The sequence below is a fragment of the Pan troglodytes genome, chromosome 3, assembly GCF_028858775.2.
Source record: "Pan troglodytes isolate AG18354 chromosome 3, NHGRI_mPanTro3-v2.0_pri, whole genome shotgun sequence".
In the NCBI taxonomy this organism is placed as follows: Eukaryota; Metazoa; Chordata; class Mammalia; order Primates; family Hominidae; genus Pan; species Pan troglodytes.
Genome location: NC_072401.2, coordinates 126,046,749 through 126,066,328, shown reverse-complemented (window position 1 = coordinate 126,066,328; position 19,580 = coordinate 126,046,749).

Sequence of the window (19,580 nt, the reverse complement as noted above, 5' to 3'; positions counted from 1 at the left end):
TGTAGTCTCAGCTACTTGGGAGGCTGAGGCAGGAGAATCGCTTGAACCCAGGAGGCAGAGGTTGCAGTGAGCCGAGATTGCGCCACTGCACTCCAGCCTGGGTGACAGAGTGAGACTCCATCTCAAAAAAATTAAAAAAAACAAAGAATAGGATCACTTCTTATATTACATAAAGTTGAATTTTAACTTGTAAAAGATTGATAAGTGGCAAATAAATTTTGACAAGTAGAGATACAGAACTTTTCTATTTAGTAGTAAAACAAAAACAAAAACTCAAAGGTTTTGGGTTTGTTGCTTTATAGGGCATTAACTGGTTTTGAATCTACTTTAGATGTCTTATTTCAGCTTTGTTCTTTCATTGTCCATATATACTTTAATTTTTTGTATCCTCTTTTGAGCTAGCTCTGCCATTCTGCTGCTTCCTTAATTTGTGAAATAAATGTTTGATATATATTGACTATATATTTATTTTATGTAACTTTTAAAAAAATTATAACTTGATACATAACAAGTTTCAGAGAATTGAAACCTGAAAGAAAATTAACTAGTAATATCCTTTCCTATGCCACAATGAAATCTGTGTGTCAAAATGCCTCTTGTATGTTTTAGTGACTGTACACATTTTAAGAAATTCAGAATGAGCCAGAAATGAGTCCATTGCTGAACAGGAATTTCCAATTAAACAAGCATTATTTATAATCTACTTGAAATACTCCTGAGCCAGGGGAGGGAGCAACTGTCATGATTGACAAATAAAAGATTTAAACACAAGGTAAAAATCAGAGATAATACCCTTTTTTTCCCCTCAAAAGCATAAAGAAAAGCAACCAGTTGCATTCCAAGCTGAAGTAAAGTGTTATGAAGAAATATGAAAAGAATATACACACTACAGTGAAGATGTAATATTTTCAAAAGTGTTACTCCAGACTTTTTGGAATGCAAATATTTTTATTATGATTCTTTGTAGTCAGTGAGTGTTTCTGTAGTGTTTTTTTTTTCTCTAATGATATTGTGCTTAAATCTTCAAGAGCAGTGTTAGATAAATACCATATTTTTAAAATATTCTAGGAGAACTAGTAGAAATTAAAGTAGCTCAGCTTTCTCTTACCATTTTAATACTTAAAGGATTATTATTCTACAAAAATCTAAACCATAATGTGCAATATTATGTTATTCAATTGATGATTTGTCATCTATTCATTTTGCTATTTATTCACTCTTTAAATAAACACATTTAAAGACATATTTAATAGACATATTCTGGGCATGAAAGAGTACAGCTAATACAAAGATTATTAAACAGTCTTGGATAGAAAGAGCTTAGGTCTGTTGAAGACTAAAATCAATCATAGTATTTAACACAGCAGAAGAAAAGAGAAATGAGCCATTTTGGAAAATAGTAAGAATCAAAAACAAAAATAATAAAATAATCAAAATATTCTACATCAAAAACCATATTTCTTTATAAACAATTGGGGTTAAAATTATCTCATAACAAAGATTATTTTTAAATTTTTAAAATAATAATATTGAAGATCTGAGTAGAATACAGTAAGATAAACATAACCCTAACCTATTAGTAGGAATCAATATAACTCTTATGGAAATAAATTGTATAATATCTGATAAGATTCTTAAAATTTTTATGTTCCATTAATAAATCAAAATCATTTTTAAGTGGATATTTATAAATCCATGTACAAAATATGCATAACATATTCAGCATAGTATTATTTCTAATCACATATATCCAACTTTAAAAGAATAGTTAGGTAAATGATGAAACATATGACATTTTATTTGATGTTTAAAATAATGGTTTTATTCTTTCCAATGAAAAGATTGCTCATGAAATGCTCATGTCTAATGTTAAAACTTTATATTTAAGATGGTTTTATTCTTTCCAATAAAAAGAATGCTCATGAAATGCTCATGTCTAAATGTTAAATTTTATATTCAATTTGAATTACAAATTTATTTCTAAAAACATATCAAAAGTCCACCAGGCAGTATCAGTAAGTAGTTAACCAGAGTATTTGTTTTTACTTTCTTAAAATATTTCTATACTTCTCATATATTTCCACAAGGGGCAAATACTAGTTTTATATTTTGGAAATATTTTAAATATAAAAGATTTTTAAAAGTAGTTTCCTAAATATTCTAGAAGAGACAACACAGAAATTGATGCTTTTCTCAAACTGTGTTAAATGCATGAATAGTATTCTTGAATAAATGAAAGAGTGAATGAATATATACAACATTAGTTACAATAACATTTTCTTTTTTTTTTTTTTTTTTTGAGACAGAGTCTCAACTCTGTAGCCCAGGCTGTAGTGCAGTGGCACAATCTTAGCTCACTGCAACCTCTACCTCCTGGGTTTCAGTGATTCTTGTGCCTCAGCCTCCCAAATAGCTGGGATTACAGGTGCGCACCACCACGCCTGGCTAATTTTTGTATTTTTTTGTAGAGATGGGGTTTCAGGTTGTTGCTCAGGCTGGTCTTGAACTCCTGGGCTCAAGTGATCCCCCTGCCTCAGCCTCCCAAAGTGCTGAGATTGCAGGCATGAGCCACTGTGCCCAGGCTAGTTACGATAATATTTTCTAGTAAAGAAACTGATGTGTCTGAGTACAGCTAAAGTTGTTCTTTATATTACACAGAAAGAGGACAATAAACTTAAAACATACACATGGTTATAGGGGATGGTTTCATTCAATTTAAATAAATAACCTTGTTCAAGGACTTTTGCGTTTAAAAGCAAACGAATGTTTCAACTTTAAAGGTTCCTCCTTATCTAATGACTAAAGGTGAATACCAGCAAGGCCAATGTAAACAGTGAAGTTCAGGTAGAGCTGACATTAAACCACTTTGCATGGATAAGGTCAAAATGCACTTAAAATATTTAAGTACTTCCATTGTGGTTGCTTCAAGCTCCCAAGTTCCCTCGTCTTTTTCCAAGGCTGTTCCTACTTCAGGGCTTTATATATTTATATATATTTGATTTATAAATTTATATATTATATATATATTTTTATATATAATTTATATATTTATATATATTTATATATAATTTATATATTTATATATATTTATATATAATTTATAAATTTACATATTTATATTTATTTATATATAATTTATAAATTTATGTATTTTTATATATTTATATATAATTTATAAATTTATATATATATGATTTATATATTTATAAATCATATATATAAATTATATAATATATATATTTATAAATTATATATAATTTATATACTTATAAATTATATAAATAAATAAATATATATATATATATATATTTGCCCGAATAACTCAGGCATTATTGCCTGGCAGAGCAGGGGACCTGTAGAACCCTGCTCCAGTTATGACCAGCAACATCCATCCTGATTAGTTGATGCCACATGTTACCAATTGTTAAATAATTTTAATTTCACCCCTTATTTAAGATTACACCTTGAAAATGGTCTACCTTTAGGAATTCTGTAATTGAGATTTTTTTCCTAATTCAAACTAGCCTCCTTTTCTAACTGGTCAAATGCAGTGTTTGTTTTTCTTTAAAACACTGTTATTAGAAGTTAAATCTTTTAATAGAAAAATTGTGTTCATAAATTTATTGACACCTTTTAATTCAATACCAATTTCTATATCTTCTCTACTGAATATACTTTTTAAGTGTAGTTCAATATTTTTCTAATAATTTTCCAAATATGGAAATTTATTCCTTAAGAAGTAGTAACTGTCCTATCAATTACATACAACCCTTTCTCTTCAATGCAATTCCTTATTTATATTAAATGAAGTTCAGTTCATCTCATCTCAAGCCTGCCTGTGGCCCACTGTATTTCAGCTTTCCATGAAAGATGCCACCTGGAAGAGAACAATATTTGTTTTCATTGTGTTCCATTTTGTTTTACTAATTTGCTGTGTACCCAGCCATAATTTTACATTCTTTCTTTAGAAAAGTAATTTCTCCTCTAGTCCAACTTGATAATTTTTTGCTAACATTTTTCAGGAAGTTGTTTTGGTGTTGCAGTTTACAGTTTGTGTACCAATCTAAAGAAAAGAATATTTTTGGTAGTCTTCCAAATAATTTCCGCCACCCAACCTCTGTTCAAATTTTTACATAAATTCATGACCAAAATAATTTTGAGATAATTGAGAATTTGTAGTGATTATACCTGTGTCAAGCTGAAGCCTTAAGTGTTCTTTCCAGGATTTTAATGTGATTGGTGTTAGGTGGGCTTCTTTTGTGATGCTGGGATGGGGCAAGGGTGGGAAGTTAAACGTGGGGATCTAAAAAAGTTTTTCTTTCTATTAAAGTGGCTCAACAATTTAATCTCACATAAATGCACAGTTTTCCTTATGTCAAGATTTTGTGATTTGGATTTGACACTTACAGAAAAATTAGAATGGTGTATGAAAGCTTAGTTACATTTTAAAATCTGGCAAGAGAGAGTAACTCTCAAAGACCACATAACAGATGTAATACTGAACAAGTACCAGACATAAAAGAACACAGACGGCTGGGAACAGTGGCTCAGGCCTACAATCCCAGCACTCTGGGAGGCCGAGGCAGGTGGATCATGAGGTCAGGAGTTCAAGACCAGCCTGGCCAAGATGGTGAAACCCCATCTCTACTAAAAATACAAAAAAAGATTAGCTGGGCGAGGTGGCAGGTGCCTGTAATCCCAGCTATTCGCGAGGCTGATGCAGAGAATTGCTTGAACCCAGGAGGCAGAGTTTGCAGTGAGCAGAGATCGCGCCACTGCATTCCAGCCTGGGCGACAGATGAGACTCTGTCTCAAAAAAAAAAAAAAAAAGAACACAGGCTATGTGCTTCCATTTGTATAAAACTGAAATGTCGACAACAAAACCCTTTCTGATGGCAGAGATCAGTGTCAGGCCTCTGAGCCCACACTAAGCCTTCATAACCCCTGTGACCTGCACGTACCCATCCAGATGGCCTGAAGCAACTGAAGAACCACAAAAGAAGTGAAATAGGCAGTTCCTGCCTTAACTGATGACATTCCACCCTTGTGATTTGTTCCTGCCCCACCCTAACTAATCAATCAACCTTGTGACATTCCTCCCCTGGACAATGAGTTTCAAGCCTGTTTGGTGGTCTCTTCACAGGGATGCACGTGACATTTGGTACTGAAGACCCGGGACAGGGGACTCCTTCAGGAGCCCAGTCCCCTGTCCTTGCCCTCAGTCTGTGAGGAGATCCACGTATGACCTCAGGTCCTCAGACTGGCCCAAGGAACATCTCACCAATTTCAAATCAGGTAACCAGTCTCTTCACTGTCTTCTCCAGCCTCTCTCGCTACCCTTCAATCTCCCTGTCTTTCAATTCCAGTTCTTTTTCCTTTCTAGTAGAGACAAAGGAGACACATTTTATCCGTGAACTCAAAAACTCTGACCTCGGTCACGGATTTTGGAAGACAGTCTTCCCTTGGTGTCTGATCATAGCGGGGACGCCTACCCTGATCATTCACCCACACTCCGTTGGTGTCTGATCACCGCAGGGACACATGCCTTGATCACATTCACCCACATTCCATTGGTGGCAAGCCAGTTATGGGGACACCTGCTTTGGCTGCTCACCCACATTACAGCCCAGGGCTGCTCACCACCCCCCTGCCCCTTCTCCGTGTCTCTACCTTTCTCTTTAAACTTACTTCCTTCACTATGGGCAACCTTCTGCCCTCCATTCCCCCATCTTCTCCTTTAGCCTGTGTTCTTAAAAACCTAAAATCCCTTTGACTAACACCTGACCTAAAACCTAAACGTCTTATTTTCCTCTGTAATACCACTTGGCACCAATACAAACTTGACAATAGTTGTAAGTGACCAGAGAATAGCACTTTCGATTTCTCCATCATACAAGATCTAGATAATTTTTGTCGTAAAATGGGCAAATGGTCTGAGGTGCCTGACATCCAGGCATTCTTTTTTTTTTGAGACGGAGTCTCACTGTGTCGCCCAGGCTGGAGTGCAGTGGTGTGATCTCCGCTCACTGCAAGCTCTGCCTCCCGGGTTCACCCCATTCTCCTGCCTCAGCCTCCCGAGTAGCTGGGACTACAGGCACCTGTCACCACACCTGGCTAATTTTTTTTGTATTTTTAGTAGAGACGGGGTTTCACCTCCCTAGTTTCTGCTTCCAATGCGACTCGTCCCAAATCTCTTCTTCTCTCCTGTCTGTTCCTTCAGTCTCCACCCCAAGTTCTGAGTCTTTGAATCCTCCTTTTCTATGGACCCATCTGACCTCTCCCCTCCTCCCCAGGCTGCTCCTTGCCAGGCCAAGCCAGGTCCCAACAATAATTTTCCACTGCCTACCCAAAGTCCTGTAAGACTGCCCCTCTCCTATCTTCCTTCGCTGACTCCTTTTTTGGACTCAGTCCCCTGCACCTAGGTGATTAAAAAGCTTTATTGCTCACACAAAGCCTGTTTGGTGGTCTCTTCACATGGATGCATGTAACAATCAGAGGAGTAGTTATCTTCTGGGAGTGTTGACTGTGAGAAGACTAGAGGGAGCTTTCTGGAGTTATAGATATGTTCTGTATCTTGATCTAGGTGGTAGTTACATAGTTGTAACAATTCATAAAGTAGTACACCTAAGATCTTTGCACTTCACTGTCTGTGAGTTTACCTTAATTTAAAACTTTTTAAAAATTATGTGTTTTTCTGATATAAGCTTGTGTAGGCAATCTGAAATATTGTTACAGGTAGTTAGACAGGCATGAGTGGGGCAGGAGCGTGCCCACCCCCAACCACTAGGAATGTCAGGTGATGGTTTGGCAATGGTCACATTGTCTCTCTTAAAGTGATAAATTGGCAGCCAGAGCCAAAGAGAGGCCATGTCCTGATGGTCCACACATGTTACATTAAAGTGTTAATTGAATGCAGATGCCAGGGAGAAGCAACTTCCTGAGCATGTGCATTAAGAGACAAAATGGTGGAGTATGGCCTTCTGGGGGCACTCCACCAGAAAAGGGAAGACAGCCTCAGATGGGCATGCATACAACTTCCTAAGTACATGGTGCATGCTCGCTTCCTGAGGATATGGAGTGCACTGTGCATGTGGGCGGCCCACCCTAAGGGAGGAATCATGGGAAAGGGGCTAACCTATAGAGTCCTAGGATCAAGGTTAAACACTGCACTTGATCTTCAAGGCGCCTGCTTGGGTCTCTTCCAAGTGAACTCTTCTTTCTTTCCTGTTCTGAAGCCTTTTTAAATAAACTTCTACTGCTGCTCTGAAACTTGCCTTGGTCTTTTTTTCTGCCTTATACCTCTCAGTTGAATTCTTCTGAGGAGGCAACAACTGAGATAGCTGCAGACCTGCACGAATTCACTAGTAACTGAGACACCTTCCACTAATAACATATTTGGTGCCGTGAAACTCGGATATTTGCCACCGGCAACAATATGTTCTAAAGGTGAGGGAAATGTAAGACAGCTCCAGCAACGTAAATGCTAGAGAAAAGGAAATCAACATGTTTTAGCCAGATGATGTGAGCTCTGCAGACTAAACATGATTCCATTTAGAACAAGCCAATACTTCAATCAATACAAAGCCTTTATGGTCATCATTATGGTAGTATTCATTTTTCCTTGCTTCTCATTTAGAAAGAGGTGGTTGTATTATTTTTGTATTTGTTTCAGCAAGCTTTAAGGCTTTTAGAATATGAAATAGTACATCAAAAATTTGTTTCCAGTACAACATATTTAGACACAATGTGACATTTAAAAAAACAAATTTGTTATTGAAGTTAAATATGATGTTGGTTCTTTCATTATATTTAAGACTTAAAGGATTTGTTGTACCAAAAATGAAAGAAAAAGAGAAACAAAAAAAAAAAAAGAGAAAACAAAACACAGTTTCTTCAAATCTAAATGTATGGAATAATATTTTAAAAATAAAAATTGTTTGCAGATTCCCTACTTAAATTTTAAGTTAGCACACACTAATCAAAAACTTGCCTTAATTTACCGAGCATTTAACTTGTGACCTTTGCTTACTTCTCTTTCACCAAGTGACACATTTCCATTGTCAATTCTCTCTTAAACACATCATTATTTTATGACAGTCAGATGCCATGCTTTTGAAGGAAGAGAGACAATAGCTTTTACTGTTTATCAGACCAAACAGATGAAAGTGAGAAATTTCAAATGAGCAAAGCTATCCTCCAAATTCCCCAGTTCTCTCTTGGACTTGTTTACACTTACAAATCCTAAAGAATTTGATTTGCATTTTAAAGCATTTGCTCTTTCTTTGTAAATATGTAAATAGGCTAGAAGGGTCACTGAAAGAGAGACAGGAGATTTGACCCTTGGTATTACCCATTAATTGTGAAACCTTGAGCAGGGGTGAAAGCTAGATATTGTCAAATAAAAAACAATCAAGACTTTAAAGGTTATCACACACGCTTCTCAAGGATTCAAGGAACTGATTTGCTAATGAAGTTCTTCTTCTTATCACATACAGGCTGCCTATACATTACACATCTTTCTAAACCCTTAGGGGAGATGGGTTTCTACATGGGTATGACAGACTCAAATCTCTATGTTTTCTCTTCTCCTTATGTTACCTATTCAAATAGATAAAACCTTCATTAGTGATATCAATGGATGCTTTTCAGTAAAACTGCTATGTTTTAAAGAAACCTATGCTTTACTTTTCAAAGCATCTATTTTCCAAACTATTGTGTGAGAAAACTGCTAGAGTTGAGCAGTAATAGCTCCTAGAAATTCCCAGAGAGGTCACATCATGTGGCTGGTGGTGGCATGGTTTGGAATCACAGCTTTCAACCATTGCTCTGAGTTCACCTGCAACGCATGACTTAACAAAAGCCTCTCTCTCCTTTGTAGAGAGAGAATTACAGGTAATTCTTTTCAGATCCCGAAAAAAAAAAGTACCTTAAAGAGTGTCAGCTTTAATATTAGGATTGTTCTTTTCTAATGCAGCTACATATCAATACATATTCCCAGTTATTTACTGAAAGCTGAGTTTAGAATAAGAAGCAAACTTTTACTCTCATGTCACCCTGATACAGCATCCGTTCAGATATCCAAAGACATTTCTAGTTAATAATAGACAATATTTTGATGTAACTATGCACATTTTATGCTTTAAAAGAGAAAATCAGTTCTAGAGAATATTGCTCAGATAGCCCTGCACACTCAGATAGCCAATGAAATGATTTTTAAGGGGACGCATAGGATGTAGAAACCTGAAATATTATTACAGGAAAAACGTGTTCTTTTAAACCTCTTTCTGCAAGTGTTCGGGCCCATAAGATCTAAAACTGTCAATGTGCCAGTTATATTTTATAGACATGGAAATAAAAACTGAACTCTGTTGTTGCCAGGTGAAAAGATAACCCAAACCTGCTTCAACTAACTTAGCAAGTAGAGAGCTGCATGGAACTGTTTAGAAGGCATCATGATATAACATGGAAATATGTGTTTCACTGATCAGAGATGATAAGCTCTCTGTCAAGTAGTCAGGAATCACCTGCAAGTGATGAATGCAGAGGAGAAGATGCATGACTCAAGTTATCTCATCCACAAGGGACTCATCTTTTATTAATATGAGCATAGAGTCAGAACAAACAAGAAAGGGGGGAGGAATTATTTAACATTTTACTTGAAAGTTCTCATTTATTGAAATGACTGATAAAATGCTCTATGAACCTATGCAATAAAATTGCTTTCAAGGACCAAAACATGAATTTCCAGGGAGTTTTGTGTGTCTTTTGAAAATATGTGGATAAGGTAACACAGTACATAGTCTTTACAAAGACCAAAAGGATTTTTAAGACAGTTGCACATGGGTCTCTGTCTTCATACAGAACTTTTTGTTGCACTGTGCCTTTAAAATATGATTTTAATAAGTGAACACATTGTACTTTCTGAGTAAATTTTCTTTAGAACAGAGAACCTAATTAATTACTCTGCACCAAAATATACATGTGGATTTATATGTGGATTGTGAGATTATCTCATAATAGTATAAAAAATACCTTCGTTGATTCTTTTTTCTTCCTTGATGGTCTAAATGTCTTCTATTGGCTCATATGTAGTTTTCTTTGAGCAATCAAAAAGAATATTTTTCTTTTTTTGTTGTTGTTGAGACAGAGTCTCACTCTGTTGCCCAGGCTGGAGTGCAGTGGTGCGGTCTCGGCTCACTGCAGCCCCCATCTCTCGGGTTCAAGTGATTCTCCTGCCTCAGCCTCCTGAGCAGCTGAGATTACAGGCATCTGCCACCACGCCCAGCTAATTTTTGTATTTTTAGTAGAGACAAGATTTCACCATGTTGGCCATGATGGTCTTGAATGCCTAGCCTCAGGTGATACGCCCACCTTGGCCTCCTGAAGTGCTGGGATTACAGGTGTGAGCCACTGAGCCCAGCCAAAAAGAATATTTTTCTATACTGATCAAAGTGAAAAAGAATCTCGTATCTGTACACTCATGTTTATTGTAACACTATTCACAATAGTCGAGTATAGTTTTGCGAACTATTAGAATCAACCTAAGTGTCCATCAACAGACAAATGGGCTGGGTGCAGTGGCTCATACCTGTTCTCCCAGGACTTTGGGGGGCCAATACAGGTGGATTGCTTGAGCCCAGGGGTTTGAGACCAGCGTGGACAACATGATGAAACTCCATCTCTACAAAAAATACAAAATTTAGCTAGGCTGGGTAGCCCATCACTGTGGTCCCCAGCTACTCAGGAGACTGAGGCAGGAGGATTGCTTGAGCCTGAGAGGTCGAGGCTGCAGTGAGCTGAGATTGTGCCACTACACTTCAGCCTTGGCAACACAGCTCTTGTTTCAAAAAAAAATAAATAAATAAATAAAATAACCCCTCAAAAACAGATGCACGATGGAATATTATTCAGCCATAAGAAAGAACAAAATGCTGTAATTTGTGACAACATGGATGAACCTGGAGGACATTATGTAAGTGAAATAAGTCAGGCACAGAAAGGCAAACACCACATGATCTCACTCATATGCAGAATCTGAAAAAGTTGATCTCATAGAAGTAATGACTATAACTGTGGTAACTAGAGACTGGGAAAAGGTAGGAGGAAGGGGAAGATGAGGAAAGGATAGTCAGCAGATACAAAGTTACAATTAGAAAGGACAAATAGGCTGGGTGCAGTGGCTCACACCTGTAATCCCAGCACTTTGGCAGGCTGAGGAGGGTGGATCACCTGAGGTCAGGAGTCTGAGTCCAGCCTGATCAACCTGGTGAAATCCGGTCTCTACTAAAAATACAAAAATTAGCCAGGTATGGTGGCACACGGCTGTAATCCCAGCTGCTCAGGAGGCTGAGGCAGGAGAATCACTTGAACCTGGGAGGCGGAGTTTGCAGTGAGCCAAGATTGTGCCACTGCACTCCAGCCTGGGTGACAGAGCAAGACTCAAAAAAAAAAAAAAAAAAGAAAAGAGAGAGACAGAGAAAGGAAGGAAGGAAGGAAAGAGAGAGAGAGAAAGAAAGAAAGAAAGAAGAAAGAAAGAAAGAAAGAAAAAAAGAAGGAAAGAAAGAAAAAGAAAGAGACAAGTAAGTTCTGTTGTCCTATTGCATGGTAGGGTGACTATAGTCAGTAAGATACATTCCAAAATATCTAGAAGAGAGGATTTTATATGTTCCCATCACAAATACATGATAAATATTTGATATGATGGATATGTGAATTACTTTAATCAATACACAATGTATACATGTATCAAAACATCACATTGTATCTCCAATTATTATTTGTTCATTACAAATAAAAAGCTTTTAAAAGTAAAAAATAATTTCAGAACCAGAAGATTTTTTTTTCCCAGAATTCTTAAGGCAGAATTCTAGTTTTGCAGGGGGGATAGAATAAGTCCCTTGAATGTAGAAACACACCTATGAAGACATAAGTCTTAGCCAAGCAAGTTTTATATAAAAGTTGTTGATAACTGGGTTTGCATATGCTGAGCACCCGACTCTTGACCTCACTGGATTTCCCAGCTACCTTACTGTAATTCTACACTTGAAAACTACAAAAATTCTTTTTGAATGTGCTCAAGATTTTTTTCCCACTCCAGATTGATTCCTAACATTCTCCAACTTCTTTCTGGCACTGAGCATGCTGTCATTTACTGTATCAACCAAGTTCCTTTCTGTTTGGCTTCAGTTCAGGTTTATGCAATGGGAGATATATTCATTTGCTATCCTGCCATAAGATAGTACAACAGATTGGGTGGCTTAAATAATAAAAGTTTATTTTCTTACAATTTTGGAGGCTAGAAATCTGAGATCAAGTTGTTGGCAGGGTTGATGTTTTCCTGAGGCCTGTCTCCTTGCCTTGTCATGGGATATCTTCTGTCTTACATGGTCTTCCTCTGTGTGTGCCTGTGTCCTAATCTCCCCTACTTATAAGGGCACCAGCCATATTGGATTAGGGCCCACCCTAATGGCCTCATTTCCAGTTACTTCTTCAAAGACTCTATCTCCAAATACAAGTACTGAGGGTTAGGACCTCAACATATGAATTTTGGGGGACACAAGTTAGCACATCACAGAAGGTACATGTAAAAGATCAGAGAGACATGTTGGGTAATTTTCCCCTTGGCTACGTATTGTCTTCCCTTAGCTGACTTTCTCTAACTAAGAGCATTCCTCTTGCTGGGTGGCCACTCTCCTACAGCTACTTTTTCCAACGAATGGATTCTGGTAACTGCTACCTTCACTTGTCCAGCTGTTAGTAGTGCTAGGTTGCTTACTATTCACTGCTTGTTTTCCCTGGTCCTTGCCATACTTTATAAATAGATCTTTTATAAAACTGTGTCCAATTATCTCTTCTGAATATGCCATCTGAATATTGCCAGGTCTCTGAGCAATAGCAATGAAAAAGATTCTGCATAATAAAAAGAGAACTAGATTTTATTGTGTAGTTTATATAATAAAAATTGTATATCATGAACTTCAGATGATAGACCGGGGTTCTGATTTCTAATTTGCTCCTTAGTAAGTTTAAAGTAAGTCTCTCATCCTGATGTTGCTAGGTGAAGGATCTTTGGGCAGAGTTCTTCATTTTCTCAACTTTGACAAGTTTTCCAGTTGTGTGTATTAATACCAGATTCTATTAATGCTATTCTTATGTGTGGGTGGGAAATAACTTCTTCCAATTTTCTTTGCAAAATGTCTTTCACTAAATATTTATAAGCTCAGAAATCACTATTCTCTATTTGTGTGGTCCTCAAATTTTCCATCTTTCTCTAATTTTAGGGCATAAATTTCTTCAGTGACTGCTTCTGCATTATAACAAGATGCTGTGACAATTAGAAGAGTAACTTTCAAACTGAGAAACAAGCAGGAAATTGTGATCTTTCCTGCAGCACCATACCCATGCCCCTCCTTCTAACTGCTCTTTCCTATGCCTGCTTCTATTGGTGAGCAATATACATGATGCACACTCATTTATTTCAGAATAATGATTTCAATTTTCCCAGTAAATATTTCTGGATCACACTCGTTTCACTGGCAAATACTTTTTTAGTGTACAATATAATATCCCGAAATAAATATGTTTCAGGTCTCCCAGGAAACAAGTTTCACAAGTTGGTAAATATATGTCATACGCTTTCCGTGGTTTAGTTCCAAGGGAAACAAAAAGGATTTCTTCCTGCTTTAGCCATACTTTTGAGACACTGCATTGCAAGCAGAGAAGAGGGACTTTGCTTTTTAAAAATATGATGAATATTTGATGTTGAACAATGTTATATATTCTTTGACATCATTAGCTTGCTGGAGTTGTATAATAACTGCAGAATTATCTAGATGACATTCACCTGATATATAATGCAATTTTTGAAATAACTGGTTCTTATTCACTTCCATTTGTATAAATCATTGATTCATTTAGAGACATTTTTTGAAACAGTTCAGCCTATGGCTTCACCTATAACATGCCTGCTGAGGGCATGGAATATTCCAGGATGTTGGAAATTATTTTGCTTTCTGCTAACTATCCAAGAGCCACATGGATTCAAACTACAGTCCCTGTAACCAAAACACTCAATGTAATATATTCACAAGAATGAAGCTTCTGTCCCAAAATTTTCCCATAAAAGTAAATCGAAAAACATTGTGTTAACTATGTGAGTGTATGCCAGTCTGTACATGTATACAGTTTATGCTACATGTGTGGTAAGATATAAGGCAATTCCTCATTCATCTTCCCCACTGGGTTATAAGCAACTACAGATGAATACAATTCTGTCAAGATTAGCACCAAGATGATGGACTTCATAATTTTTTTAAATTTTCATTAGATTATTTTATAATTTCAAGATTTGACACTTACCTTAGAAGTGACTTCTGAAGGGGACAGTAGTCCCCCCTTATCTGTAGTTTTTCCTTCAGTGGTTTCAGTTACCCATGATCAATCATGGTCCAAATGTATTAAATATAAAATTCCAGAAATATCAAATTGAGAAGTATCAAATTGGACACTATTCTAAGCAATGCGATGAAATCTTGCACATGCCCACTCTGTCTAGACTGGAAAATGAATCATCCCTTTTTCCACTGTATCCACACTATATATCTACCTACCCATTAACTGTATAAGAAAAAACACAGTATATGTAGGGTTCAGTACTATCTGTGGTTTTAGGCATCCATGGGAGGTTCTGGAACACATCCTCCACAAATAAGAGGGAGATGTAGAATTCAGACTTATGAATTCTCAGGATACTTTACCACATTCCCAGTGGTCTTTGTTAACCAATGAAAATTGACAATATCATTCTCTTTTCCACACTGATCAAAGATAAAACAGCCTTTCACACTGTTTGACAGAAAATTTTCCCTTGTATTGTACAAAACAAAGGCAGGGGGCAAGCATTAGCCTCAATAAGTGATGACTGAAAACACAAATTCTGGCAAGTGCTGCTCCCTGATCCATTACAGCCTTCTTCTGAGGGGCAGCACACACACCCATATAGACTTTGGAGCTGGTCTGCCAAGTTCAAATATTGCCTTAGCCAGTTCTTAACTGTATCACTTAACCAATGACCAAAGTCACTTCGCTGAGTGGCAGCTTCCCTCCTCTCTAAAATAGGGATTATAAGGTACCTATCCATTAGGGTTGTTACGAGTGAACATTTTAAAAATACTTAAAATTGTGCTATATAAGCACTGCGTAATCAATGAATTCTGATATAGAAGTGATAATCTCTCATCTACATTTTTAAGACTTGAGTCCTGGCAATTTATACATGACTATCATGGCAACTAGCAGTAGCTGGAGTGCTTCTGCATCTAAATATCCAGGTGCTTATCTCAGTAATAGAACCAGATATTTCTGTCCTGTTTGGATAAAATTCCATATTGCTTTAACGTCTCCAAATAGGGAACCTCATTAAGCAGTCAGCTAAATTCTTTACTTTCACAGTTATTCGTCTTGGTATAAAATTATTTAAGTTTGTAATTTAGCCAAAATGAAGGCTAAACTATGATACTTGAAATATAAAATCAGTAATGTTTTTTCTACAGGGTTACAACAAGCATGTAAAAGTTAGGATTTTTTTTAAGATATTAGAATGAGAATACTACTAAGAAAATGTGTGTGGCTTTTTACAAGTTGTTTTTAATACATTAAGTTAAAAAAAAAGGGGGAAGAAAAAGAAAAATGTTTTCTTTGCCCCATAAGGGAGAAAAACAAATTCCACAGTGTTCAGGATCTCTCTTTGGAAATATGTGTTTCATGGAGTTAAAATGTTCCATTGATGTGTTGAGATTATTTGGTGTGTTTCTCATCCTAAAGAAAATATTCATCCTATGTCACACACAAAGAATCCTCCCACATAGAAGGAGAAATTGGCCATCAGTCTTTTTAAGCATTTCCTTTCAGACATGGCTTATCACTTGTTTCTTAATAACTTAAAAGTCCCCAAATATATTTTCAGACAATGTGAAAATAAGATGATTCTTAGAGGATTACAGAGGCCCAGAATATTGTCTATCTGCATCTAGCAGCATCTTAATTGTGCTAGAAAAAGTCAAAAAAATGCAATCCTTAAGTTTGTATTGTTTAGAGATGATATCAATAGGCCAAAAAAAACATTTTTGGGCTTATTTTATAAATTTAATGTTTGAGTTAGGAACCCTAAATATTTGAATCATTCAGAGCTTATTTAATTTTTAGACTTCATAGCTTATAAGAATTTCCTCTTTCTAATTACAATAATGCTATCAGAAATATCTTTTTTCACACAAAACTAATATATATTCAATAATGGGCACATGATTAACCTTTAAATAACTTAACTTAAATGCTATCTTTAGCATGTGTATTTTATCCACTATATGATAGTACAGCATTTGTCAAGATTCCTGAACTCTTAATATAATTGCTTTGTGTTCTGATCCAATACAAATATAAAAATAATAAAAATTATTTTAGTATTGACTACTCTCTATTGCCTGTACAAGGCTAGTTCCTTTATGAGCATAACAAAATATATAAGAATTAGTGGCTTGCTTCTTAATTAGTTTCATGCTATTTAGTTCCCATGAAACACTTTTAATACTATACTATTTTTGTATTAAGTATTTTACATAAAGATAATGCTGTTTCTTTTTTTTAGCTTTTAACAATAGCAACAAAGATGATAAAATATCATGAACTGAAAAAAAATTTATCTTTTTAATGTTTCTGAACTCAAATATAAATTCATTTAACACAGCCTATTTTTGGGTAGTCATAATTACAATGAGTCTATTCTTGAATTATAAAAAAAAATCAAACATTTTCAACAGCAGCAAGTACAATGACTAGACTTTGCAGTGCACATATATAACCTAAAACTTGTGAGGGAGCTAATAAAAAAAGATTAACTCTCAGAGTAAATTCTTATTTGTTCTTCAGATCAGCCAGAAGCTAAGTCTGTAGCTGAAAATTAAGCTCCTTAAAGCAGGGTAAAAGGAACAAATCTGAAGTATAAATGATAAAGTTTCCATGTTTTTTGGCAATCTCTTCTCTCCTTTACCTGCATGATAGCCATTTTTTAAACTAAAACTCTAAAGCCTGTCAGTGATAAATCTAACAACATAATTACAGACTTGGCATTGCTTTTACTTTTGTTGAACATCACGACTCGTTGAAATGTTTGCTTGCCTTTCTAGTGAATATGAATAACCCAATGGAATAAATGCAGTGATTGGAAATGAATCTACATCTCCAGTATTAACCTTCCACATGAGCCACAGATTTATAACTTGATGCCAGCTACTACCATGATATGTCCAGCCACTCCTAAAATCTACAGTTTAATGTATCGTCTTCTTCTGCAAACAAAACACCCTAGTCATCGGTCAAGTGTGCCACCTTCATTCTGACTTATATTTATTTTCTTTAGCCTGTGCCCCCTAATTCCCTTATATATACTAATCAAAATATCCTGTTAATATTCCCTTTTGGCCAATCACTCTCAAATTTACTCTATACCATTACCACTATCAATACCTAAACTACGCTTATTATAATAATAGCTCTAGTTTACTTCTCCACATCTTAAATCATTCTAAGTATGGCTACTATATTAATAGTCATTTCAAAAAGACCAAAAACTAGCATTTATGTGGCATTCACCTCATAAGAACTAGATAGCAAGAATCTCAAGACAGCAAGAATCAAATTCTTCGAACTAGAACCAAACTTCCTTCATTAACTGATGCCCTATTTACACAAATTAACTGTTGTAATTTACATTTTATAACTTTCCCATGGAATTTTCTTCCCAGCTGACCTTCACCTCCACACTCAAGCAAAACATCCTCAGTTGTGCTGTCATGTAAATACACTATGTTAGCATTCTACCTCTGTTGTTTATAGAGCCTGGAATGTCCTCTATCATGACCTTCACCAATTCATACCCAACACTCTTCAGAAAAGTCCAGCTTGAAGCCAGGTGCGTAGGGGCACACCTGTAATCCCAGTTACTTGGGAGGATTGCTTGAACCCAGGAGTTCAAGACCAGCCTGGACAACATAGCAAGACCCTGTCTCAAAAAAAAAAAAAAAAGTCTAGCTTAACACTCATCAGGTTTAAAATGCGCTAAGCATTCAATAAATATATCTTGTGTAGGAGCCAAGGAAAAAATTCCCCTCCATCCTCTGGAGGTTCACTGAAAATCAACTGATAAAAGACATATTATTAGGAGAAAACACGTATAAATGTATTAACATTCATGGAAGAGAATCACAGAGAAATTGTCCTACCAGGCAATGAGATACAGATGGTTATGTTCCCTATTCTTAGGGGAAACAGAAATAGGGAAGCGTGAATGACTTTAGGTGGGGGTAATAAATGATTTTTATTGGAATTCAATGAGCTTGAAGAACATACAATCGCCTGGGACAAAGTCTTTTGGGCCCACAGAGCAGACAATGGTTTGTGGCAAAAGTCTGTCCAGGTTTGTTGACAGACTGCAGTCTTCCTGTGATATGAGTTCAGTTAATGAAAACTCAGGGGTGGAACCAAAGGTAATTGTATTCTGCTTTGGTAGGTCCAGATTTCAGGCAGATAAAAATCTTTAGAGAACATTATAATCCTGTGCTTTGGGAGAGACAGAGCACTGAAAAACAGGAGGTAGTGGATCACAGAGACCTTGAGGCTTCTTCTTCAGTTTAGCATGTCAAAACACCATGTTTTGGGGTATCAGTTTCTGTGCCCCAACACTTGAATATCTACTGTTTCCCTCAGGATATGCAGTAATCTTGGCTGCATAACAATAGAACCTCAGTGGATTAAAATGTAGGTAGGATCACTCATTTAAGCTAAATGTCCATCTTAGATCTACAGAGGCATCCGCTCTATGTGATCTTCACTCAGCTGCCAGCCTGTTGCAGTCTAGAGTATTTGGAATCTACCTGCTTCTATGGTGGAAAGAAAGAAATATGGGGAAATCACGTGCCAGATCTGATAGTGAACTGAAAGTGACACACATCATTTTACTCCTCACGTTCCAGCCCTAACTATGTGATACCAAGGTTGTGCAATCCTACCATTTGTTCAGAAGGAGAACTGGAAATATTACTGAGTTTCATCATGTGGCTTGAGATGATAGGTTGCAAGCTGATCTTAAGTGTGGGATATTTTTTCTCTTCACTCTCCTCCACCTGTATAATAATATGTAGTCATCCTGGACTCACCAAAACCCCCACATTATAACAAGATCTCATATTGATAGCTCTAAGCTTCTATCCTGCTATAAAATAGGAGTTAACACAGACCCAGTCGTTGAAGCAAGCACCTTGGTAAACCTGGTTCTTAGCTCTTCATACTTCTCAGAGCTTTAGATAAAGAGCTTTAGATAAAGAGCCTGTGGCATTCACTAAAGCAGTAACCCTCTTTTCAGCAACATGATAGAATAGTACTCCATGAGACCATGTTACCAGTGTTAGCCGATGACTTCCAGCCTAAAGTGATGTTTCACTACCAAGCACACAGTAGCTAATGTGAGACCCTCTAGAGCCCTTTTATCTTAATGCAGATGTCAGCACATATAAAGGCAGAGGCTT